Genomic DNA, 25,755 nt, shown 5'->3' with positions numbered 1-25,755 from the left:
GTCGTATTCACGATGCGGGGGGAGCACCTCAGCCTTGATTTTACTGAACACCTCTTCATATTCGTGGTAGCAATGAGGTAGTACTACATCCTTCTCTGCAGCCGTGGAGATGTGGTGGGTAACCGCTAGAACCCTAGAAGGTCGTGAATTCTCTCGAAGGCAGTGTTCTTGGCAATAATCGGAGCAGAAAGTCAAAGACTGATCCGTCCACCCGATGGTGGGCTCATGTTTTTTCAACCATGGGAGTCCTAATATAACCCCGTAAGTAGGGGCATGAATGAGATTGAACGATATGACTTCCGTATGAAAATCCCCATACCACATCTCGTAATCCGGCGTGTGTTGATTGATAGGGCCAGATTCCAGTTCATGTCCGTCCACAGCAAAGACGACCTCAGGAACAGGCTTGGTGACCGGAGTCACCCCCAAACGTCGTGCCTCCGCGAGATCCATAAAACAGCCAGTGGCTCCTGAGTCTATCATAGCTCTGATGTTCTTGGGGGTGTGATCTATCCACAACTCCATGTCCAGAAAGAAGAGGTGGTTTCCCCCGTAGTTTTCTTCTGTCACTGAAGGGATGTATTGTGTGCTCGAGTTACTCCCTTCTGGTACACTCAAGCGTTGGAGTTTTCCGACCCCTTTTCTACTGTGGACACTGCAGTCTGTCCTGACCGGTACCGACCCCCCTTAGGTTTCACAGGACATTCTCTTAGGAAGTGTCCCTTTTTTCCACAATAAAGGCAGAGCCCGAATTTACGGCGATGTTCCCTTTCGCTTGGGGTTAAGGATGCCCGCACTACCCCAATGTCCATTGGTTCTGCTTTTCCCTCTTGCTTGTCCCCAGTAGCTGGTTTTTCACCCAAAAGAAGTGGTCTGTCTTTTCTTCCTTGTTCTCCTTTTCTTTCCCGCAGTCTGTGGTCCAAACGCAAAGCCAAATCAATAAAGGCAGCACATGTTGTAGGTTGTGGTTCGACCTGGGCGATAACATCTTTCAGGTTTTCTGTGAGTCCTTGGTAGAACAGAACCATTTGCTTTGCCTCGGGCCATTCAGTTTCCGCTATCAACCTCCTAAAATGGTTCAGGTAAGTGACCAAGTCGGAAGAGCCCTGTTTAAGAACAAGCAATTCCTTATCTGCTGAAAATGTTTCAGCCCTCCTATCAAAGGTTTTTTCAAACTCTGCTTTAAACAGATCCCAATCATAGAGAATTGCATCATTATTCTTCACTATGGGTACCGCCCACTGAGCCGCCTCTCCACCCAGATAGGAAATCAGGAAAGAAACTCTGGCTTGGTTGGTCAAGAAACATTTAGGTTTACAAGTGAAGTGTAACATCACCTGGGTCATGAATACTTGTACCTTTTTTCTATCACCCATAAATCGTTCAGGGGGGGCCAAGGGAACAGGGGAAGGCATTTCTACCACTACTGAGGCAGGTTGAGGGGCAGGGGCCCCTGCATCAAAAGGGTTACGCTGAGAGGCATCAAACCGCGCCTGCAGTGCGGCGGTCGCTTGTGTGAGGCGGCTAATTCTGTTTGGACCAAAGCTAGCGCTGCCAGGACATCATCTAAGGTGGCCATACCTTCTATCGATACAACCAGGAGGAGAAGAACTCGTGGGCCGATTATTCTGTCAGGCCTGATGTCGTTGCTCCTCAGGATTGGATCGATGCAATAAAAGGGGCCCACCTCTAGATCATCCCAAGTCTGGATGAGGTAACACAGACTATTAAGGAGATCAAGCGGGGGAAAAAATAGGGAAGTCCGGAGGGGAACAGCTGGGCGACTGGAGCTGGATACCTGTGAACATATAAAGCATGGAATCAATGGGAGAAGCACCCTAGGCCTAAATGCTCTCTATCAGATATATTATGCTTTACACCCACCTGATTAATCATACAGGTATAACGGAACGAAGAATAACAGAACAGGCTTCTTCTCAACTCCCCGACTCTCCTGCTTAAATATAGAACAAAAGACCATCAATACGCCCCTTCCTGCCCACCTCTGTAGTTAGGGATCAAAAAGTACACTATGTGGAAAATAATAGTAACACCTACCCTACTGGGAATTGAAGGAGACCTGAAAGCCAGTAAGGGGTCACGTTTCTATCATTCAGTCCAGAGCAATGACAAACTACCTCCCCTCCGATGTGGAGATAAATATTGTTCAAGTAAGTGCACTGAGCACCCTATGTCTCTCAACCACCTAATAGGGGAGTCTATAGGGTATCTCTCCACAAGCAGTGAACCAAACAAAAAGAAAGAACAGCCCAGCCGGAATCACAGAGTGTCACGAACTCAATTCCCCCAGCAGATAAGTCTCTGCAAGGAAAAACAGGAAGCTCACTGTGTTATAAGTACATGAAACTCAATTTCCCCAGCAGATACGTCTCTGCAAGGAAAAGCAGGAAGCACACGGTGCTACAAGTACAAGGATACTTAGCCGCAGTATCCAACCGTGACACAGATCCAAGAAAACGTGGAGTTTAACACACACACACTGAAGAAAATGTAGCGCAACACAAGCACCTCCCCAGAATGGGGAAACCTTAAGTTGCTGGTCTCCAAGCTCGAAGGTGGGCGCTTCCTAAGCCCCTCCCAAGTAATCCACATAGGCGGTGTGCCCCGGGTTCAGGAATCAGCACACCGGAATACCAATGCGGGCGCTTCCTAAGCCCCACCGAATATTTCCAACAGGTTCGCAATGTGCTCCGATGAGCTTACAGCAGCCCACCTCAGACAGGACAAAACGAAGAACAAGTTACGAGCAATCTTCCTTGCTCGCCGGGAAAGAATAATCGGCAAGGCGTCTCTCCACTGATGCCGAGATATCCCCTTCCTGGTCGCATATCGTCATTCCTACGCGACGCTCAAGGAATCATGGGAAATGTAGTTTTTCTGCTCGAGACAGTTCCGAGCTGCAGGCAGTGATTTACCAGCGGCCGGGGAGTTCTGACAGTGATCCTCTTGTCGACGGGGAGCCAGTGCAGGTTCCTCAGGTGGCTGGAGATGTGGCTGCGTCGGGGGACATCCAGGATGAGTTGGGCGGAGGCGTTCTGGATGCGCTGGAGTCTTTTCTGTAGCTTGGCTGTGGTTCCGGCATAGAGGGCGTTTCCGTAGTCCAGTCGGCTGGTGACGAGTGCCTGGGTGACTGTCTTCCTGGTCTCGGTCGGGATCCAGCGGAAGATCTTGCGAAGCATACGTAGGGTGTTGAAGCACGATGAGGAGACGGCGTTGACTTGTCTGGTCATCGAGAGGGAGGAGTCCAGGATGAAGCCCAGGTTGCGTGCGTGGTCGGTTGGCTTGGGTGCGGTGCCCAGGGCTGGGGGCCACCAGGAGTCGTCCCAGGCGGAGGGCGAGGATCCCAGGATGAGGACTTCCGTCTTGTCCGAGTTCAGTTTGAGGCGGCTGTCCTTCATCCACTCAGCGACGTCTTTCATCCCTTCGTGTAGGCAGGTTCTGGCGGTGTCGGGGTCTCTGGTGAGGGAGAGGATCAGCTGGGTGTCGTCGGCGTAGGAGATGATGTTGAGGTTGTGCTGGCGTGCGATGGCTGCAAGAGGTCTCATGTAGACGTTGAACAGGGTGGGGCTGAGTGAAGATCCTTGTGGAACGCCGCAGATGACTTCGGTGGCCTCGGAGCGAAACGGGGGGAGGCGGACTCTCTGTGTTCTTCCGGCGAGGAACCGATATTGCTGAGGCGCTGGAATAGGGTGCGGTGGCAGACAGTGTCGAAAGCAGCGGAGAGGTCCAGGAGGATGAGGGCCACTGTTTCCCCCTTGTCGAGCAGGGTCCCGATGACGTCGGTGGCTGCGATGAGGGCGGTCTCGGTGCTGTGGTTGGCTCTGAAGCCGGACTGCGAGGGGTCGAGGGATCCGTTCGTCTCGAGGAAGGCGGCCAGCTGTCTGTTGACGATCTTCTCGATGACTTTAGCAGGAAAAGGGAGGAGCGAGATGGGGCGGAGGTTTTTGAGGTCGGTGGGGTCCGCTGTTGGTTTCTTCAGGAGGGCGCTGAGCTCGGCGTGCTTCCAGCTCTCCGGGAAGGTGGCGGTGTTGAAGGAGGTGTTGATGATGTTCCGGAGATGGGGTGCGATGGTGGAGTCGGCCTTGTTGAAGACGTGGTGTGTGCAGGGGTCGGTCGGTGATCCGGAGTGGATGGTGTTCATCGTGCGGGCTGTGTCTTCGGTGGTCACCGTGGTGCAGGTGCGGAGGGTGGTGCTGGGGTGCGTTGGTTCTGTGGTTGGGTGCGTGGATGGTGCGCCGAAGCTGTTGTGGATGTCGGCGATCTTGCGGTGGAAGAATGAGGCGAGAGAGTCACAGAGGTCTTGTGACGGAGTGATGTCGTTGTTGCCGGTGCTGGGGTTGGAGAACTCCTTGACGATGCTGAAGAGTTCCTTGCTATCGTGGGTGTTGTTGTCCAGTCGTTCCTTCAGGGATTTCTTCTTGGTGGTGCGGATAAGCTGGTGGTGCTTGCGGGTGGCGTGTTTGAGGGCGGTCATGTTGTCGGTGGTCCGGTCGAGGAGCCAGGCTTTCTCGAGGGTGCGGCAGGTCTTCTTGGAGTCCTTGAGTTCGTCGGTGAACCAGGATGCCTTCTTGCTTCTGGGTCTGCGGGGAGGGTTCTTCAGTGGTGCGAGGTCGTCAGCGCAGGCGGTCAGCCACTGTGTGAAGTCCCGGGCTGCTTCGTTGGGGTCCGTTGTGCTGGCGGGTGGGTTCTGGCTGAGAGGTGGTGAGCTGCTTGCAGGTGATCTTACTCCAGCTTCTGTGGGGAATCTGAAGTGGGTGGTGTTGGGTCGTGGTTCTTCTGAAGCTGAAGTGGACGCAGCTGTGGTCGGTCCAGTGGAGTCCGGTAGACGTGGGGAGTTCTATCAGACCTCTAAGAGAACGAATAAGGGAACACGCAAGAGCATATGCCACTAAAGATCCAAGATACCCTATGGCAATACATATGGCTTCATGTCCATCACAAGGAAATATCAAACTTTTTACCTTCTATGGCATTGATGTTGTACAAGCAACAGTGGGAGGAGGAAACAGAGAACTACGCCTTAGAAGGGAAGAGGCGCTTTGGATCATGCGTCTAGATACGACCAGGACAGGCCAGAACACTGATGATGAACTGCACTTCTTCTTGGGTCCGGATACCTGAGGGACAACGCCCATCAGACTATCTAACCCAAGTTCACTGAATCACACCTTGAAAAAAGAAAAAAAAATGAGGCTGATACTGAGACAGTTTCTTTTAAAAATGAGCATTTTTCTTACCCTTTGTTTGAGATAATTGCATATCTAGAGGTGGCATCACAACTAGGTTGTAAGAAATACCTGTCGTGGATATGCTAAGATCAACGTTAAGATCAGTGTTAAGGTTATAACTAGACTCGTCTACTTATGCTCCGACCAACAAAACTACATTGTTTATTGAATGTATTGAGAATTCTGTATCCTTTTCCTCCCGTTCACAGGGAGTTGTGTGCTCAATTTCTGCCGATTAGTTCTTTCTGTTTCATTTTATTTTTGTGGTTTCTTTTACTTTAAAGAATACTAAATGGGTCATTCATTGACCACACATTTTCATTTTTTGTCATGACAAGATTTGCGCTTACACTGTACATTATAATTATAATTAATAAGCAGCTGCGAATTATTTTAACTTCACATAACCCGGGTCTCTAAATTATGAGTCCAAACACTGTTTCCGGTTAAGTGACTCTTCTCTTTTGGACACTCCTTAGCCTTTTGAGCGGTCTAGCCTTTTATATTAGTCTCCTTTAAAAGGGGCGGGTACAACAGCACTCGGTGTTCCCGCACTCGGCAACCGACGCACATCGACGTCAGTATACAGGCTTAACACGGGTAAGAATCAGGGTTACATCCACCTCGGGCATAACCCTTTGCCATTTAACAAATCCAAACGGGCTCCCTCACTAAGCATCTTCTTTAATTTTCAGCCTCTGCTCCACGGAATTTGTATATATAACAAATTCTCCACCAATGAATCGACTTCGGCAACCCGACTGGTGCCGCCCTTTCGAAAATTATAAACCACCTGATAAGGACCGGGTTGGAATTATCACCGGTTCCCCGGTGAGTTTGCATACTTAATGTGTAGTGACCGCTCTTAGCACGTGACTTGTAAATATGCCTCTTGCCATGAGAGTTTAACGCCATTATTAATATTTTCCCCTCACCCCCCTTTTTTTTCCACCTGCTTACAGACCACGCGCCTTGATCACTAAGATCAGGTAATTACTTTCCCATTTTCCATTTTTAAATAATCGTGTTTCTCCCCTTTTCACAGCTGCTAATTACTTATGTCAATATCGGGTCTGAAACCACAAAGTTACCGCGATATTGGGTTACGTCATAATTGAAGATTTTTATCATGTGACATGTCATGTTGTTTTAGTGTGCGATCTTTATGCACTGACATTTCTATCAGTTTGGGTTAAAATTAAAGCGATGCCTCGTGTAGTGACATGGTTATATTATTCCATTTCTAGGACCCGTAGTGATTTGGCTCCGTATACGGTGATGATACTGTATTTCTCCTTGTTTGATTCTGCGGTTAATTAACAATGAGTATATGTACTAGGGTGTTAATAATTCTGTAAATCGAGTGATACTTCCCGTATAACAAAGGCAGTTGAGCTTCAAATTAAATGGGTAGACTAAACGTACGTACATCCAGAATGGCATTTAAAGGAGATTATTGATGTTTACTAAGGGGTAGAATATCCTACAACTTACTATAAGTTTTGAAAAAGAATGTACATTTGTATCAGTTACTTAAGATTAGTGAAAAATCTGTATAAATCCTTTATCACCAAGCAACAAGCTAGTGGCATACAACCCCCATGTTACAAAGTAAGCTTTTATTCAACTGGACACCGATCTAATAACTGGGAGTTTCATTCACTATTCTATCATGTTTCACTGTACCGTCAGTATAGAAAATGCTACATCTGTCATTACTTGAATGAACTATACTAGAGGCCAACTTATGTTTTTATTGTGTTATAGTAACGAACTTGATCTAAAATCAAAAACAGTACTATTTATCTCACCGTACACTTGCACTTGTATATTTATATAACGCATTTCATGTTATGAACCCAAATTGCGCCGATTGTCACGACACAATGGTCTATCCCTAACACCAGGAGATTACTTCCCTTTGGGAAGTACATTTTGATAGGATATGAGAAGTCACCATAAAAAGAGTTTTTCCTTTTCCCATCCCTTCTGTGTTGGTTTCCACGCCACGGGTGTTCCTCTTTAACACGCGATTCCGTATAATTTTGACATTGCATTTATTTTATTATTTTATTCCAGCCCTGAAGAGTCACAGCCACATGTTGTGACGAAACACGTGTCGGCTTGAGTGATATTTGCAGTGATTCCCAAGTGGTGAACGCTGCTGGTGAATAAAACTTTTGAAAACTTACGCTTGGTTTGATCTATCCCTACTAACAGTACTCTAACAACAAACCAGTCTACAGATACATATTGTGTGCTCTGGACCTTTTGCCTAAACAGAACAAAAGGGAGGTCTTTGCCCTTCTTTCATTACAGAGGTTAGGGTTTTCCTCTGGCCAAGAAGCACCTACTACGATATTCGGTCAACTAATATTTTACCGTAACAAGTTGAGCGCCTTATTTCTGAACACTAAAAAACCTAATCACAGACTGTTCAATGCACTATTTAGTGTCCATAGTTCTGTTTGTGCAGATTTGTCCCTGCAACAGTAGTAGTATGGATTGTCCTCCTATCCAAACCAAAAGTAAAGTAGTATCTTATTCTTTCTTGGTGGTCATTCACATTTTATTGTTGGGAATTGTCAAAGCATAAACATTTAGAAGACTTGAAAAGACATTATGGACAATCCCAGAGGACTGCACTCAGTGCATAGAGCTATTGCTGACTAGAATGGGAGTTTCGTTTAACACCTTTTGCCAACTGTGCAATCTTAGTTAGCTACACAGACAGACTAATAAGAATAATCTAGTAATACCACAGGGAGACATAGTAGAGGCAGGATGAGAATTTAGATACAGTCTACAAGAAGATCAAAGACGATTTAGAAGAAATCGAATGAGGAACGCTAGGAAAAAATAGGTACTATATTAAAATGAAAACTTACCGGGGCCAGCAAAGGAGCCCTCGCCTGACCGATCCTGGCCTTCTACAGCAGCAGCAGCCGATAACACCTCCTCCTCTGGCCTCTTGCCCCTGGGGGGAGCTGATGTACAACATGAAAGAAAGAAAGACCTGAAAACATGGATGATTGTTGTCAACCATATCAAATATTTCAAAAGAACAATAACAAAATATTTTGGCGAAATAGCAAATAGACAACTATTCCACTGGATATATATTGACCTATCTCATGTGGTCTACTACGATATTAGTATTGCTTGATTTGCGGACCGTCGACTTGGAAAGTTATGTAACTCACTAAACAAACTACTAAAAAGGTTAGCCATAGGACTGGCAGGCAGCAGTCCGCAGCGCGCGAAGTGACAGCCAAACTCCATTGTGATTGCAGATCAGTGACAACACTAAAAAGTTTCCTACTACATTAACCAGTCATTAAAATACTCAAACTATCAATCCACCACCACTATTTCTTCTTATTGCCAGGTGTACAAAGGAAGGACTGGACTTGAGTCTGTAGGGGCAGATTTACAAGCCCCTTGCGGCTCTTTTGCTCTGTTGTTGCGTGACTTTTGTGACTCAGCGGCAGAACAAAAGAGGCGCCATGGTGCGGCGTATATTAACAACGTGACGCATATGGGAGATGCATCACGTTGCGTGTGAAAATAACAACCATGGCACTTGAATAGAGAAAAAATTCTAATTAGATAAATTAAAAAAGAGGAAGTAGAAGGTCTGTACTCAAAATTTATTATAGACTTTGTTAAAAATAGCAGTTACAAAACATACAGTTTAGTCATTAAATGGACAATATTAAAATATTCATAAATTCGACAATACATAATCAAAATGCATTCAAAATTAATCAAATCAGTTTAAAAAGTGGCATAACAGATAGTTCTCTACGCGCGTTTCGGCGACCTGCGCCTTCTTCTGGAGTTGCCACGTATAAACTAAAATAGATAAAGTTAAAATAAAAAATAATATTCAAAACAGTATGCAATCTACACCTATAATAAACATAAATAATAATATTGGCAACAAACAACAATTAAACTACAACCTCTTTTGGTACAACAAAACTGAGTTTTAAATAACTCCACAATGCCCAAGTCGTGGGCCTTCATTTCCTTGTGCATTTCAATTTCAAACTGGAATTCAATGATCAAGGATGGAGAGAAAGGGGGGGGGGTTTGGTTGGGGGCGCGAAAAATGATGTTATGTGAATGGTAAGGATCTCATTTATTGATCTAAGATATTACGCAGTAAATTAATTTCATGTAACTAAAATCTCAGAGTCCAACCGGGGATCAACAAGTTCTTGATGAAAGTGGACAACCGCTGATCTAGTGAACCGATTATTTAGTGCAAACAATTGTATTCAGTACTTACGTATATTTACATGGACTGAGTTGTAAAAGGAAGATCTCAAATATAAACTATAGTATGATAAAGCTGAGGCAAAAATGCCGGATAAGCTGAAACAAAAACAAGATTTAATTATATGTAGTCAATGTTGCCTATGAACGGGTTAATAAATGCGATCATTTCATAAGGTTCCCATGATTAATCTATTCCTAATTAGGGATGACCTACATTGATAATGATAGTAAAGATCATAGGTCAGACATGTGTTACTTTACCAACCGAGCAAAGCAGCACATTTGTAAACATCTGATGGTTAAGGTCGGCATAGTTTCAACGATTAATTCTTATAAGTGTCAATTTGGATTTATGTAACCAAAATCCAAATTCCCAAACATCCAAACTCTAAAAAGAACAGGTAACAATGAGTTAAAAAGAGGCACAGGCCAACGTCGAAAATTGGTTTCAAAAGCGTCATTCCGAAAGATACAAAAAATAATAAATAAGCAGCTACTATTACCTGATTTGGTATCTCCAAAACTGATTCCTGTTTCTATACTGTTAAGAATATCTACTCTCGAAGTTCATTTTCATTCTATAAATGAAACAAACAGTGATAACGTATATTAGAAAGTAGTCAGGGTTTTTTTTTAAGGCATTGGAAAAATGTCAGGAATTATGTGGGTACCTGATTAAAGAATGATAAACATCCTGCCTTGCTTCCCAGTTGTGTAGTTAATAGCGTATTTTTAGGGACTGCAAAAAACGGGAATAGTAGATACAAGAAATATTATTCACATGTTCCCTGGTCTAAGAATTAATTCGTAGTTATAATTTTAGGTTTGGCACGTACCTCGAGTATAATAGAGGCTGCATAAACTTGCACTAGGATAGTCTTCTTGATGTGAAGAGCCTCCTTTGCGCTGAACGGATAGTAACCGATATATATGCAAAAAATAAAAAGAAGGAAAGTATTTATTTAGAAGGCATGGCCTTTAGGAGATGACCGTGCGTGTGAATAATTTTTTCAGTTAGAAACTAAACCCGTCGAAAATGTATCCCGGCATTAAGTCACTCACCTAAATGGATTTGATGTCAATTCGGCAAAGACTGGAAGCGAGGCGTGGGATTCACGGCTACTTGAACAAACAGCGCCGTTTGTCTGAAAGCGCCCGTTATTTAAACGCTGTGTTCCGGAAGTTACTGACACAGAGTGATATCAGGTGTGTATTTTTAAAAACAAGAAAACAACGATGGACTCAGGAGATATTTCATAAACACAGAGGAAGGACTCCATATACTTTCCGATCACTAGTGTAATAAAAAGGAACGAGGGACTCAAAGAGTTCTCCTATCTCGGGGGCACTGAAAAGGGGAATTCAAACGGTCAACTTATATAATATTTTAAACCTAAATTCAATGTGCAATCACATCGTATTATAAAAATGTAAATTTAGTTACGAGAGTAAGGCGACATAGGAAGAATTACAACAAATTGTGGTCTATGTAAAACCGACAAAAACACAGATGGAGGAGGCTCTTATATAAATTTAGACATTCAGTGAATAGACATCTTCCAAAATGAAAATACAACCACGTATTTAATGCCGTTATTAGTTACTAGATGGCACTGTGTCCTTATGTACCCATAATCTAAGACAAAATATAGTCAGGACCAGTCAAGTATTTACTCATTTGGGGCGTGGCTACGCAGGCGATCGTCATGGCCGCCTGATTGTAGAGCTCCGCCGGACGGGCTGGAAGAAGGCAACTTTCCCATGTGATCCGACGCTGCCAGGAGTCTGAAAATGCCCGCCTCTGTCCCCGGGGGCCGTGGAGTGCTGATGGTCGCTGCCTGAGACTGGGGGACGGCGTGGACGTTGAGGATTGCGGAGGGGTGGTGGGGCCTGTCGGGTCCCGCCGAACGTGCACCCTATCGCGCCGGAGCGCCTGGTGAGTCTCCCTCGGGTTCCCGCGCCCCCCCCTTGGCATCCGGGTCGCTGTTGTGCCCCCCCCGGTCCGTTGCTGGTCCCGGGCGGGCTCCTTTGGTGGGGGTTTTTGGCCCCCGGTGCTGCTCCAGCCCTTCGGGCCTGGTCCGGCCTCGGGAGCCGGGGCCTCGATTTCTGGGCCTGCCTGGGCTGGGTGGTGACGGGCGGGGGCGGCGGGCGGCTGGTCCGGGGTGCGTTCGGAGGGTGGCGGGGGGCGAGCGGGGGGGGATCTCTCGGGGGTCTCTCGAGCGGCCCCGCATATCTCCGTGTGGTGGGGGCTCTACATTCTCGCCCCCACCGTTGTCTTTTGCCATCGACACACGCCTGTTCCCAGCGCTGCCCACACCTCTGCTCCTGTTGCTGCTCCCTCATCCTCACGGACGGCTGGAGGCGGGATGGGCCCACCAGCTACAACGCGACGGAAGGAACCCACACAGAAGAAGCTCAGCTTCGATAAACCCCCCATCTGCTCGGCCGATAATCAGGCTGCCAGACCTGCTGCTTCGGCTAGCCCTGTGCCATCGACGGACATGGCGGGGATGGTGGCTGAAATGCTTGGTGAGATGCGAGCGGGGTTCAAGGCCATTGACTCCCGCTTTGACGCCCTTGATCAGAAGATGGCCGAGATGGGCGCGAAAATTCAGTCTCACGACAGGCGTCTGGATGTGGCTGAGTCCCGAGTCTCTGACCTTGAAGATGGCGCTACCTCCTCGCTGAAGCGACTGGAGCGAGTGGAGAAGATCCTCAAGGAGGTGGCCATTAAGAACGAGGATTTGGAGGCGCGCAGTAGGCGCAATAACATTCGAATTCTTGGTGTGGCGGAGACGACGACCACTGGCCGCTTCGACACTTTTGTGGAACAGCTCCTGATCGAATTGTTTGGCAGAGACACCTTTACAGCCGGCTTCGTGGTGGAACGGGCACATAGGTCATTGGGCCCTCGTCCTGCCCCGGGCCTGCCACCTCGCCCCATCATTGCCAGACTCATGAATTTTAGAGATAGGGACGCTGCCCTGAGGGCCGCTCGTGAGGCGGGCGAGGTGAAATGGCAGGGTGGGGTACTTTCTTTCTTTCCAGACTTCACGATGATGGTGCAGGACGCCCGTCGCAAATACACTGGCGTTAAGGCCTCGCTGCGCAAGCTGGGACTGCGCTATGGCATGCTGTACCCTGCCAGACTGAGGGTAGACGTCGATGGCAAGTTTCGCATCTTTGATTCCCCCACCGAGGCACAGGAGTTCTGCCTAGCCTATAAAAACAGAGGGTCGCCGCGGTCCTCGGACAGAGCGCAGCAATCCCCTACGAACATGAACTCGCAGGCTAGCGCTGACCTTTTTGCTGAGAGCGGGCAGGGCTGACTTCTGCCTATTCTTCGCTAGGCCGCTCACTAATGCACTGCACTGCTAACTGCTCGACTCTCCTGGCTGGGCTTTTTACACGCTGATAAGATTTGAATGTCGACCTGATTGTTGCGTCTGCCCGGCGGAGCGTTGCCTCCCCCCATGGCGCGAGCCGTATGGTGCTCTTTTCTGAGAATGTTTTTTCTTTTGCAAGATTTGCATTGGACTCTTGCTTCTTTCTGCTACTGTTGGTATTGTTTTTTGGGTCGGGTGGTGCCTCCGTGGGGTTTACGTGAGGCTGGGTGGTGGGTGGGTAGGGGGGGTGTTTCACGCATTAGTTGGAATGTTTCTGTGCATGCTTTGTTCTTTGTTTCGAGAGATGTCTGTTTTGCGGGAGGGTGGCGGCGGGTACGCACAAGACTGTTCACTGATATCCTGTACGGTTTTGCATGGCTAGGGTAGGTCAGCAACCTGGTCCTTCCAAACTGGTTCTGATGTCGTGGAACGTTCGGGGACTCAGAGACACTAGAAAACGGAAGCAAGTCCTGAACTATGCAGCTCGACATGGGGTGGATGTGTTGTTCCTCCAGGAAACGCACCTGGGGCAGGCTGATTCCGCTATGGTTGCCAGGGGCTGGGGCGCGCACAGGTTCTTCGCCAACTACAGCAGGTATGCGAGAGGGGTAGCCATTTTAGTGCACCGGCGGGTCCCTTACGTGCACTCTGATAGCATTCTTGATAAGGAAGGTAGATATGTGGTGGCCACTGGGACTCTTCTCGGCTTTAAGATTACTTTTGTTGGAGTGTATGGGCCCAACACCGACTCCCCTGCCATGCTCCAGTGTCTTCATGACGATTTGCTACGCATCGACACTGACATGTTGGTGGTGGGTGGAGATTTTAATTTGTTGATGGACCCTGCACGGGATAGCATCTCTACATCACCGGACTGCAAACCTCGCTCTCGTGCTGTTCTCTCAACCATGTGTGCACACTATCCCCTTGTTGATATCGAGGCCCGGCTTCATCCCCACTCACCCGCTTACACACATCATTCTGGGTATCATAATACTAGCACCAGGATCGACTATTGGCTCCTCTCCCCGGGTGTGGTTGGTTGGGTGGATACACACTCTACACTCCCACGTACCTTTTCAGACCACTCTCCTTTACTTTTGACTCTACTGGTTCCTAGACTGGGAGGGTACGAGAGACAGTGGCGCTTCCCTGGCAGGGCATTGGCTGACCCGGTTTTTAAAGAGGACATTCGCAAGGCGATTGAGGACTATTTTGAGCTTAATTCAGGCACTGTTGACACATGGGCCACACTGTGGGAGGGTTTCAAGGCCACCATCCGGGGGGTGTGCATCACGAAATACGTTGGGTCATTGCGCAAGATCCGCGCCACAATGTCTCGTATCGAAGATGACATTGCAGCGTTGGATAGCTCCAGCCTCCCGGACCCTGATGGCGCCTTGGAGACCAAACGTCTGGGATTGCTGCAAGACTTCAGGGACGCCGCAGACAGGGAATTGCACTACTTGCATACACAACATGCAGCTAGACAGCACGGGGAGGGTGACAGACCTGGCGGGCTCCTAGCACGGCTACTACGCCCCCCCCGGCAGGCCTCCTATATTACCGACTTGCTTGGTGACTCTGGCGTTCGCCACCAGACCACCCCTTCCATATGCGCTACTTTCCTGTCCTACTATAAAACGTTATACACCTCCTCCTTGCCTGATGACCGTCGTGATCCTGGCCCATACATTGATGAGATCGCCATGGTGTTTTTGGAGAAGGGCATGCAGGATTTCCTTGCCGATCCCATCACGCCCGAGTACATTATTGAGGCTATCGACGCCTTGAAGGGCTCCTCGGCTCCTGGGCTAGACGGCTTTTCGGCTGACTTCTATAAGGAGTTCAAAGACGAGCTGGTGCCCCACCTTGTGGAGATGTACTCAGAGGCATTGGAAACCGGCGTCTTGCCTCCCACACTTCGAGAGGCGGTGATCGTGCTGCTGCCCAAGCCTGGTCGTGACCCGTCCCTCTGTGGCTCTTACAGGCCCCTATCGCTGCTCAACCTTGACTACAAGATCTTATCCAAGGTTCTCGCAATTCGCTTGTCGCTCCTGATGGAACAGATTATTTCCCCTGCCCAATCCGGGTTCGTCCCCCACCGCTCCACCTCCCTTAACCTTAGAACTCTTTTTTCTGTCCTACACAGAATAGACCCGGACACCCCGGCGGCGGCGGTATTTTTGGACGCCGAGAAGGCCTTTGACTCCCTGGAGTGGCCTTTCTTTCTGTCCGTCATGCGGCGGATGGGCATGCCCGCGATGTTCATTGCCACTGTAGAACTGCTCTACACCGCCCCTCGGGCGAGACTACGCCTTAATGGCACTATCTCTGATAGCTTCCCCCTCTCGAGGGGCACCCGACAGGGCTGCCCTCTCTCCCCGCTGTTGTATATCCTAGCCATGGACCCTTTGGTCCGACACCTTCAGGAGCGGCATTTGCATCGCGGCCTCCAGTTTCGTACTGGTCCACTCCTCGTCTCTTTATATGCGGACGATACCATACTTTATGTCCGGTTTCCTGAGACGAACCTGGAACCCCTTCTCCTCGAGATAACCCGGTTTGGGGAGTACTCTGGCCTCCGTATCAACTGGCGCAAGTCTGATATCTTCCCCCTTACGCCCGCCACAGTTCGTTGGGACAGTCCATTCCCACTCGACTGGAACACGGACTGGGTGAAGTATCTCGGTATCCACATACACGTGGATACAGTCTCCATGGTCCGCCTGAACTACGGTCGGGCCTTGGACTTTCTGGAAGATAGCCTCGCCCACTGGCTTCGCCTTCCTCTTTCCATGGCAGGACGCATAGCTATCATTAAGATGGTGGTGCTTCCCCGTTTCCTATACCTGTTCCACAACTTGCCGATCCCACTGACCAAGGTTTTCTTCACCCAGCTGCGCTCGTTGTTGCTGCGGCTGGTTTGGGGAGACAAGAACCCGAGAGTCTCCTGGCGAACCCTGACTCTGCCCTATGAACGGGGCGGTTTTGGAGTACCGGACTTTCACCTTTACTATCTTATTGCCCAGTGCGCTTACGCACACCCCTGGTTTCACCCGGATGCCCGGATACCCCATTTGCGGCCGGAGGCGGACATGGCGTGGCCTGTTGCCCTCGGGATGCTACTGCCCAAGGGCCTGCCCCGTGACCCTCGGGATATCCAGACTGCCTCCACTACTTCCTGGGCTTGGATACAGCTGCGTCGCCTGCTCCGGAGGGAGGTGTTATACTCACCAGCCCTCCCACTCCCGAACCCCCACTGGCTCCCTATCACTTCTGAAGCGGTGGTCTGTCGTACTCTTTCCAAGTACCAGCTTAATACCGTAGGAGATTTGTTCCCGGAGGGACACGTCTTTTCGGTCTCGGAGGACCACCGTTTTACCGATCGGACGTTCATGGACTCGTTCGTTCTTACCCGGTTGAGGTCCATGCTCAGAACACAGTTTCCTTCTTTCCCGCTCCCTCCCGACGACTTGGAGGCCCTGACCTTCTTGATACAGTCCCCCAGTAGTGCGCATGTTGTGTCAAAACTGTACAAAATATGTGTGGCTGCACTTCCTGCCTCAGACACACGGGTACGTGCAGCGTGGGAGGCGGATCTGGGCGGACCCATTACTGACGACCAATGGTCCGCTTGCTGCCGGGCCACCAAAGACGTCTCCATCAACACCAGACACAAACTGATTCACTTCAAGTTCTTGCGGAGGCTGTACTTCACACCTGCCTTGGCTCACAGACTTGACCCGTCAAGGCCGCATCACTGTCCCAAATGCAATGCCCCACACGCTGACTTTGCCCACCTTGCATGGACGTGTCCCAAACTGCAGGACTACTGGTTGCAGGTACACCACATACTGGGTAACATTTTAGATTGTGTCCTGAGTCCCCTGCCCGAGATTGCATTGATGGGGTATGTTGTTGGATTTCCCAGCACCACGAGGAGACTGGCTGCCATTGGTTTTCTGCTCGCAAAAAGGGAAATTGCTATGCTCTGGGGTTCTAAGCGCATTCCCACCTCGAAGACATGGCTCCGCAGTCTGGCCCAGTGTAACATAAACAATGTGGAATACTCCGCACAGCTCCCAACCGCCTCGCGCCCAGTCGACATCTGGGGCCCCTACAGACAGTACATTAGCAAGCTAACACAGGCCGCACAGTCCCGGGCGGCGAGCTCTCTGGTGCCGGAGGGGGTGGGTTAGTTGTTCTTCCCCCGGCTGGTCTGCATTGTCTACTGTGCTGAAATTGGCTGCTGTTTGCCGTGCCTGTTCTGCTTACACTCACTTCTTGGTTACCCCGACATCCTATGGTCACCCATGCAGCCGTTATTACCACCTTGTCATGATCGATGTGTTGTTGTCCGCTCTCTCTCCCTTGTAGACATCTCTCTAGTTGATGGTTTTTTTTGCATTTTATTTATCTCTTTACATCGCCTGCGTACTTGTACGTATTATTGTCAAACTAGAAAACGGAAAAATTGAGTTTCTAGAATGTGTTGCTCCGCTCATCATATTGTTGGTCACATCTAACCATGTTTCATTTTGCATTCCTGTTAATACTGTCGCTGATTTTCTCTGCACGCTAAGTGACTGTTCGCTCCTATGTACCAACCTGATGCGAATAAAGAGATTTAAAAAAAAAAAAGTATTTACTCATTTAATTTGATCCAACTATCTACTGAATAGCAATACACTGTTATGCCCACATTGTACCGAAATATATATGTGGGTCAGGTTAGATTAAAGCATTTTCCCAGGGTATTTCGCTATTTAAACCGCGCCGAAAGGTATCAAGGACAAAAATCCAATAAACCTCTCTTTCTTCTTATCGCAGCTCCACCTTTAGAGTCCCGTATAAGGATTTTTTCCAATATGCGCCATTGGAAATCGTCGGGGCCATGGTTCAGATCAACAAAGTGCTTTACCATGGGTGCACATATTTTCTTAGTTCTGATAGCAGAACGATGTTCCGTGAGGCGAGTATATACCATTCTAGAGGTCTCCCCTATATACCCCAGATGGCACGGACAGCGTATGAAATAGACAACATTAGTGGTTTTGCAATTCCACATTTCTCTCGCTTTAGTGGTATGTCCATTGTGGCTGAATTCTTCACCTGTAATGATATTTCTACAGGATATACAAGATGAACATGGGATTGTGCCTCTGATGGGGTTATTAGTTAAGATTGACCTCTGTACAAACTTCTGGTTCTCAGCTGGGTTTGGAAGACGAGAATGTACAATAAAATCCTTGATGTTTTTATTTCGTCTGTGAGCAAATAGCGGCTTGTCTAATTTTGTTTCCACTGTGCAATTACTGTTGAGAATGTGCCAATTTGAACTTATAATTTGTTTTACCTCCGCATTAACAGTGGAATGCTTGGTAATGCAGACCACTTGTTTGTTTTCTTTGGAGGGTTTATTTCTCAATAGACAATCTCGATCATAATATCGAGCTCTTTTATATGAATTCCTCACCAGCCGGTGAGGATAACCTCTATCTATGAACTTAGAACGCATAATCATAGCTTGTTTGTCGAAGTCGGCAAGATCCGAACAATTCCTTCTAACCCTCAAAAACTGCGAAAAAGGGATACTATCTTTTTGCGTTCTGGGGTGGAAGCTTTTGTAATGAAGGAGTGTGTTCCTTGCGGTAGGTTTTACATGTAGATCGACTTTGAGTTCACCTTGATCTGACATTATTACAATGTCTAAGAATTCAACTCTTTCAGAGCTCACATGAGTAGTGAAACGTAAATTAGGATCTGCTTCATTAATCCAGGCAGTAAATTCCCCTAGAGTTTCTCTCCCATCGGTCCAGATAAAGAAAATATCATCGATATATCTGGACCAATGGGAGATAGACTCAAAGAAGGGGGCGACTTCGTTTTCGATGTATTTCCTTTCAAAAGCCGCCATATAGATGTTAGCAATCGACGGGCCACTGACGCCCCCATACTCACTCCTTTGATTTGGCGATAGATATGGGGCCCAAATCCAAAAATGTTTTCAGTCAGTACGATCCTCAGACAAGCAAGTAGAAAATCAGATGGACATTGAATTCCATGTTCATTAATGAATGTACCTATAGTGGAAACTATAGGACGGTAGGGGGGATTGCTCTGATTTTTATGTATCTTAACATCTCTAAAGAAATACGATCCCTTACAAACCAAGCTTTGGAAAATGGAGACATCTCTAATAAGGAATATGACTTTCTAAATTATAATCAAGGGAAAATGGCATGTGTGTATGGACTGCCTAAAATACATAAAAATCAGAGCAATCCCCCCTACCGTCCTATAGTTTCCACTATAGGTACAATAACTGAACCCTTGTCTAAATATGTGGACAATTATTTACGTCCACATATTCCCAAGATTAAGTCATATATACGCGACACTGGACACATGATCTCTAGAGTTGAAGGCCTGAAGTTTAACCAGGCACATGACCTATTGGTGACAATGGACGTAGAATCCCTATACAGCAATATACCTATTGCTGAAGCCATGGAGACTACTACATGGTTCATTAATGAACATGGAATTCAATGTCCATCTGATTTTCTACTTGCTTGTCTGAGGATCGTACTGACTGAAAACATTTTTGGATTTGGGCCCCATATCTATCGCCAAATCAAAGGAGTGAGTATGGGGGCGTCCGTGGCCCCGTCGATTGCTAACATCTATATGGCGGCTTTTGAAAGGAAATACATCGAAAACAAAGTCGCCCCCTTCTTTGAGTCTATCTCCCATTGGTCCAGATATATCGATGATATTTTCTTTATCTGGACCGATGGGAGAGAAACTCTAGGGGAATTTACTGCCTGGATTAATGAAGCAGATCCTAATTTACGTTTCACTACTCATGTGAGCTCTGAAAGAGTTGAATTCTTAGACATTGTAATAATGTCAGATCAAGGTGAACTCAAAGTCGATCTACATGTAAAACCTACCGCAAGGAACACACTCCTTCATTACAAAAGCTTCCACCCCAGAACGCAAAAAGATAGTATCCCTTTTTCGCAGTTTTTGAGGGTTAGAAGGAATTGTTCGGATCTTGCCGACTTCGACAAACAAGCTATGATTATGCATTCTAAGTTCATAGATAGAGGTTATCCTCACCGGCTGGTGAGGAATTCATATGAAAGAGCTCGATATTATGATCGAGATTGTCTATTGAGAAATAAACCCTCCAAAGAAAACAAACAAGTGGTCTGCATTACCAAGCATTCCACTGTTAATGCGGAGGTAAAACAAATTATAAGTTCAAATTGGCACATTATCAACAGTAATTGCACAGTGGAAACAAAATTAGACAAGCCGCTATTTGCTCACAGACGAAATAAAAACATCAAGGATTTTATTGTACATTCTCGTCTTCCAAACCAAGCTGAGAACCAGAAGTTTGTACAGAGGTCAATCTTAACTAATAACCCCATCAGAGGCACAATCCCATGTTCATCTTGTATATCCTGTAGAAATATCATTACAGGTGAAGAATTCAGCCACAATGGACATACCACTAAAGCGAGAGAAATGTGGAATTGCAAAACCACTAATGTTGTCTATTTCATACGCTGTCCGTGCCATCTGGGGTATATAGGGGAGACCTCTAGAATGGTACATACTCGCCTCACGGAACATCGTTCTGCTATCAGAACTAAGAAAATATGTGCACCCATGGTAAAGCACTTTGTTGATCTGAACCATGGCCCCGACGATTTCCAATGGCGCATATTGGAAAAAATCCTTATACCGGACTCTAAAGGTGGAGCTGCGATAAGAAGAAAGAGAGAGGTTTATTGGATTTTTGTCCTTGATACCTTTCGGCGCGGTTTAAATAGCGAAATACCCTGGGAAAATGCTTTAATCTAACCTGACCCACATATATATTTCGGTACAATGTGGGCATAATAGTGTATTGCTATTCAGTAGATAGTTGGATCAAATTAAATGAGTAAATACTTCACTGGTCCTGACTATATTTTGTCTTAGATTATGGGTACATAAGGACACAGTGCCATCTAGTAACTAATAACGGCATTAAATACGTGGTTGTATTTTCATTTTGGAAGATGTCTATTCACTGAATGTCTAAATTTATATAAGAGCCTCCTCCATCTGTGTTTTTGTCGGTTTTACATAGACCACAATTTGTTGTAATTCTTCCTATGTCGCCTTACTCTCGTAACTAAATTTACATTTTTATAATACGATGTGATTGCACATTGAATTTAGGTTTAAAATATTATATTAGTTGACCGTTTGAATTCCCCTTTTCAGTGCCCCCGAGATAGGAGAACTCTTTGAGTCCCTCGTTCCTTTTTATTACACTAGTGATCGGAAAGTATATGGAGTCCTTCCTCTGTGTTTATGAAATATCTCCTGAGTCCATCGTTGTTTTCTTGTTTTTAAAAATACACACCTGATATCACTCTGTGTCAGTAACTTCCGGAACACAGCGTTTAAATAACGGGCGCTTTCAGACAAACGGCGCTGTTTGTTCAAGTAGCCGTGAATCCCACGCCTCGCTTCCAGTCTTTGCCGAATTGACATCAAATCCATTTAGGTGAGTGACTTAATGCCGGGATACATTTTCGACGGGTTTAGTTTCTAACTGAAAAAATTATTCACACGCACGGTCATCTCCTAAAGGCCATGCCTTCTAAATAAATACTTTCCTTCTTTTTATTTTTTGCATATATATCGGTTACTATCCGTTCAGCGCAAAGGAGGCTCTTCACATCAAGAAGACTATCCTAGTGCAAGTTTATGCAGCCTCTATTATACTCGAGGTAAGTGCCAAACCTAAAATTATAACTACGAATTAATTCTTAGACCAGGGAACATGTGAATAATATTTCTTGTATCTACTATTCCCGTTTTTTGCAGTCCCTAAAAATACGCTATTAACTACATAACTGGGAAGCAAGGCAGGATGTTTATCATTCTTTAATCAGGTACCCACATAATTCCTGACATTTTTCCAATGCCTTAAAAAAAAAACCTGACTACTTTCTAATATACGTTATCACTGTTTGTTTCATTTATAGAATGAAAATGAACTTCGAGAGTAGATATTCTTAACAGTATAGAAACAGGAATCAGTTTTGGAGATACCAAATCAGGTAATAGTAGCTGCTTATTTATTATTTTTTGTATCTTTCGGAATGACGCTTTTGAAACCAATTTTCGACGTTGGCCTGTGCCTCTTTTTAACTCATTGTTACCTGTTCTTTTTTGAGTTTGGATGTTTGGGAATTTGGATTTTGGTTACATAAATCCAAATTGACACTTATAAGAATTAATCGTTGAAACTATGCCGACCTTAACCATCAGATGTTTACAAATGTGCTGCTTTGCTCGGTTGGTAAAGTAACACATGTCTGACCTATGATCTTTACTATCATTATCAATGTAGGTCATCCCTAATTAGGAATAGATTAATCATGGGAACCTTATGAAATGATCGCATTTATTAACCCGTTCATAGGCAACATTGACTACATATAATTAAATCTTGTTTTTGTTTCAGCTTATCCGGCATTTTTGCCTCAGCTTTATCATACTATAGTTCATATTTGAGATCTTCCTTTTACAACTCAGTCCATGTAAATATACGTAAGTACTGAATACAATTGTTTGCACTAAATAATCGGTTCACTAGATCAGCGGTTGTCCACTTTCATCAAGAACTTGTTGATCCCCGGTTGGACTCTGAGATTTTAGTTACATGAAATTAATTTACTGCGTAATATCTTAGATCAATAAATGAGATCCTTACCATTCACATAACATCATTTTTCGCGCCCCCAACCAAACCCCCCCCCCTTTCTCTCCATCCTTGATCATTGAATTCCAGTTTGAAATTGAAATGCACAAGGAAATGAAGGCCCACGACTTGGGCATTGTGGAGTTATTTAAAACTCAGTTTTGTTGTACCAAAAGAGGTTGTAGTTTAATTGTTGTTTGTTGCCAATATTATTATTTATGTTTATTATAGGTGTAGATTGCATACTGTTTTGAATATTATTTTTTATTTTAACTTTATCTATTTTAGTTTATACGTGGCAACTCCAGAAGAAGGCGCAGGTCGCCGAAACGCGCGTAGAGGACTATCTGTTATGCCACTTTTTAAACTGATTTGATTAATTTTGAATGTATTTTGATTATGTATTGTCGAATTTATGAATATTTTAATATTGTCCATTTAATGACTAAACTGTATGTTTTGTATCTGCTATTTTTAACAAAGTCTATAATAAATTTTGGGTACAGACCTTCTACTTCCTCTTTTTTAATTTATCTAATTAGAATTTTTTCTCTATTAAAGTGCCATGGTTGTTATTTTCACACGCTATTAATCCCTGACCCTGGACTTGTAGTATCCACTTTTTTCAGGGGGTCCTTGTTTTCTTCACATAAAGATGCATCACGTTGTAAAGCCCTGCGCCATCAGGGGGCGTTCCGGCGCAAGAGAGGGCGTTCCTGCGCAGGAACGCATCCTAAAAGTGGCTGAGGGAAATCTACAAGTTTTCAATCAGTCACTTTTAGGACAATGATGCGTCACTCAAACCCTGCGCCTGTTGAAGCAGACGTACGGCTTGACGCAGCATTGGGGAGATAGGGCACCCCAGAGCATTGCTGGAGCTGCGCCATCGTTGCGACGCAACTCCAGCAATGCGCCGCCTTTACGGCACAGATGCGTAGCGCTTCGGTGATGTTTTGGGCCCATGGTGCACCGCATTGTAAATACGGCGCACCATGGGTGGTGGTGGCGTGGCGCACAATTACTGGTGCATCCCTGCTACTTTGCAGGGATGCGCCGGTAATTGCAAATCTGCCCCTTAGTGTCTAGCATTACACAGTTCTGTAAACTACACTCATACATAATTTCTCAGGCCAATGAAATAAACACAAAATCGAAAACAGATAAGCATAGTAGCAACGCTACTGAGAAGGAGAGCAGTGCACCTGAAATGCACAGAAGATTTTGAAATATAATTTACCTACAATGTAATCAGCAGCATTATTGCTCTTGGTAAAAAACAAAAATTTGCAATATAATAGCACACAGAGCAGGAGAAAACAGAGTAGTGATGAAATAGCTACTACTACTCACCAAGCCCGGGGATCTCGATGCCGAGCAGGTCGCGCTCCCGGTCCAGGATATCCGTCCAACGGTGGGTGGCCTGGTTGTAGGTGCGCCGGACCCGAGAGTGTTCATACATGGCCCGGCACACCTTCTCCCACCGCTTCCGGCGCTCCCGGATCCCGTAGCCGCTTGCGATCCTGCCGCCTGCCGCGATGGTCCTGGGGAGGCGGCGCTGTACACAGTACACTAGTGCGGCCACCTCCTCCACGCTAAAGATCTCCTGTGGCCTCACTAGCTCCCCCCTCAAACGCCTGCACGGGAGCCGGGCACGGGGTGCGGGACCCTTCCCCTACTCGGGCTGCTTCACGGCTCCCTTTACCATGGTCTGGGCAGAAAGGAAGGTAAATAAGAAATAAGAAATAGAATAGGGAAGAAGAAAGAAAAGAGTTTAAAAAAGTAGTTTAAAATTAACCAAAAGTAGCAGAAAACACAAAAATATAGAGCTAGAAAAATAGAGGGATAGATAATAAGTAAAATAGATTAAAAAAAACTTCAAACAAGCAAAGGATGGCAGAGATTGAGAGAGGATACAGAAAGGATGCCCAGAACCATAGCAATGAATGAAAAACAAGATGGCCGCGCCTGTTTATGACCGCGTGGGTAAGTTCGCGCGAGATTTCCCCCGCGATCACACGCGAACTTGTACTAGTGAGCCGCACACTTCGCGAGATTACACATAGCGCCCGGAAACGGAAATACGTCACGCAAACAAGATGGCCGTGCTCATGTACGACCGCTAGGGTAACTTCGCGTCGTTGCGCTACAAGCGGCTCGCGAAAACGCAAAAAACCACGCGAACTAACACGCCGCAAAAAACGAATCGCATATTCGCACAAATTTGCGGCCTCCGAATTCGATCTCGCGCAAATTCGCGCCCCGAGAATCACGCGAAATTGCAGAAAAAAGATTTTTGCAAAACTGAAATCACTCAGCAGGTGCAAAAGTTCAAGCTCATCATTAGTAACCATTCCCTGTAGTGCTTCCTGAGGGGCCCCTCCAGAGTTCAGTTGCCTACTTGCAACTATTCTATGACCCTGCTCTGACCCTCACAGCAGGCTCAGAGAATAGCTACAAGTATGCCACAAAGGTCCTGTTAAAAAAAAATACACTGCAACAGAAAGAAATTACAGATAAGGAAGCAGGTGCCAGACTGGAAGTTCAAATTCAGTGACACATTAATCAGCCCCTAATTCATTCATGTCAGTTGAGGCAAGGCAGGTGTGCTAACGAATTTTGCAAAACTGAAAGCACTTAGCAGGTGCAAAAGTTCAAGCTCATCATTAATCAGGAAGCACTTACAGCTAAGGAAGCAGGTACCAGCTCAAATTCAGTGACACATTAATCAGCCCCAAATTAATTCATGTCAGTTGAGGCAGGGCAGGTGTGCTTTTCCCCCCATAATCTACAGTGATGAACCAGAGGGTGGCAGTGATGAACCAGATGGTGGCATGGGTGAACCAGAGGGTGGCAGTGATGAACCAGAGGGTGGCATGGGTGAACCAGAGGGTGGCAGTGGTGAAACAGAGGGTGCTGTGATGAACCAGACGTAGAAACAACATGGTCGCGACCGTTGCGACCCGACAAGTAAGTTCGCGTTTGCGAACTCGTAAAAAACCCTCGCGAACTGGCAGAAACCCTTGCGAACACAAAAAAAAAATTAGCAAATTCGCGAAAA

At 46.3% G+C, this 25,755-nt stretch overlaps 2 long non-coding RNA genes across 2 annotated transcripts; one reads left to right on the top strand and one right to left on the bottom strand.

Annotated features, from left to right (window-relative positions):
- Positions 1 to 8,890: 8,890 nt before the first annotated feature.
- Positions 8,891 to 10,730, bottom strand: LOC144824807 (uncharacterized). Its single transcript, XR_013609128.1, has 5 exons — positions 10,596 to 10,730; positions 10,370 to 10,439; positions 10,205 to 10,272; positions 10,037 to 10,111; positions 8,891 to 9,629 (listed from the first exon to the last, which is right to left on the bottom strand). It is a non-coding gene; the product is annotated as an uncharacterized LOC144824807 (long non-coding RNA).
- A 10,628-nt stretch (positions 10,731 to 21,358) lies between these two features.
- Positions 21,359 to 23,190, top strand: LOC144824806 (uncharacterized). The gene is made up of 6 exons (XR_013609127.1): positions 21,359 to 21,494; positions 21,651 to 21,720; positions 21,818 to 21,885; positions 21,979 to 22,053; positions 22,461 to 22,546; positions 22,986 to 23,190. It is a non-coding gene; the product is annotated as an uncharacterized LOC144824806 (long non-coding RNA).
- The last annotated feature ends 2,565 nt before the right edge of the window (positions 23,191 to 25,755 follow it).

This window comes from Lissotriton helveticus, chromosome 3_1 (assembly GCF_964261635.1).
Source record: "Lissotriton helveticus chromosome 3_1, aLisHel1.1, whole genome shotgun sequence".
Classification (NCBI taxonomy): Eukaryota; Metazoa; Chordata; class Amphibia; order Caudata; family Salamandridae; genus Lissotriton; species Lissotriton helveticus.
This window is presented reverse-complemented; position numbering and strand designations above follow the sequence as displayed.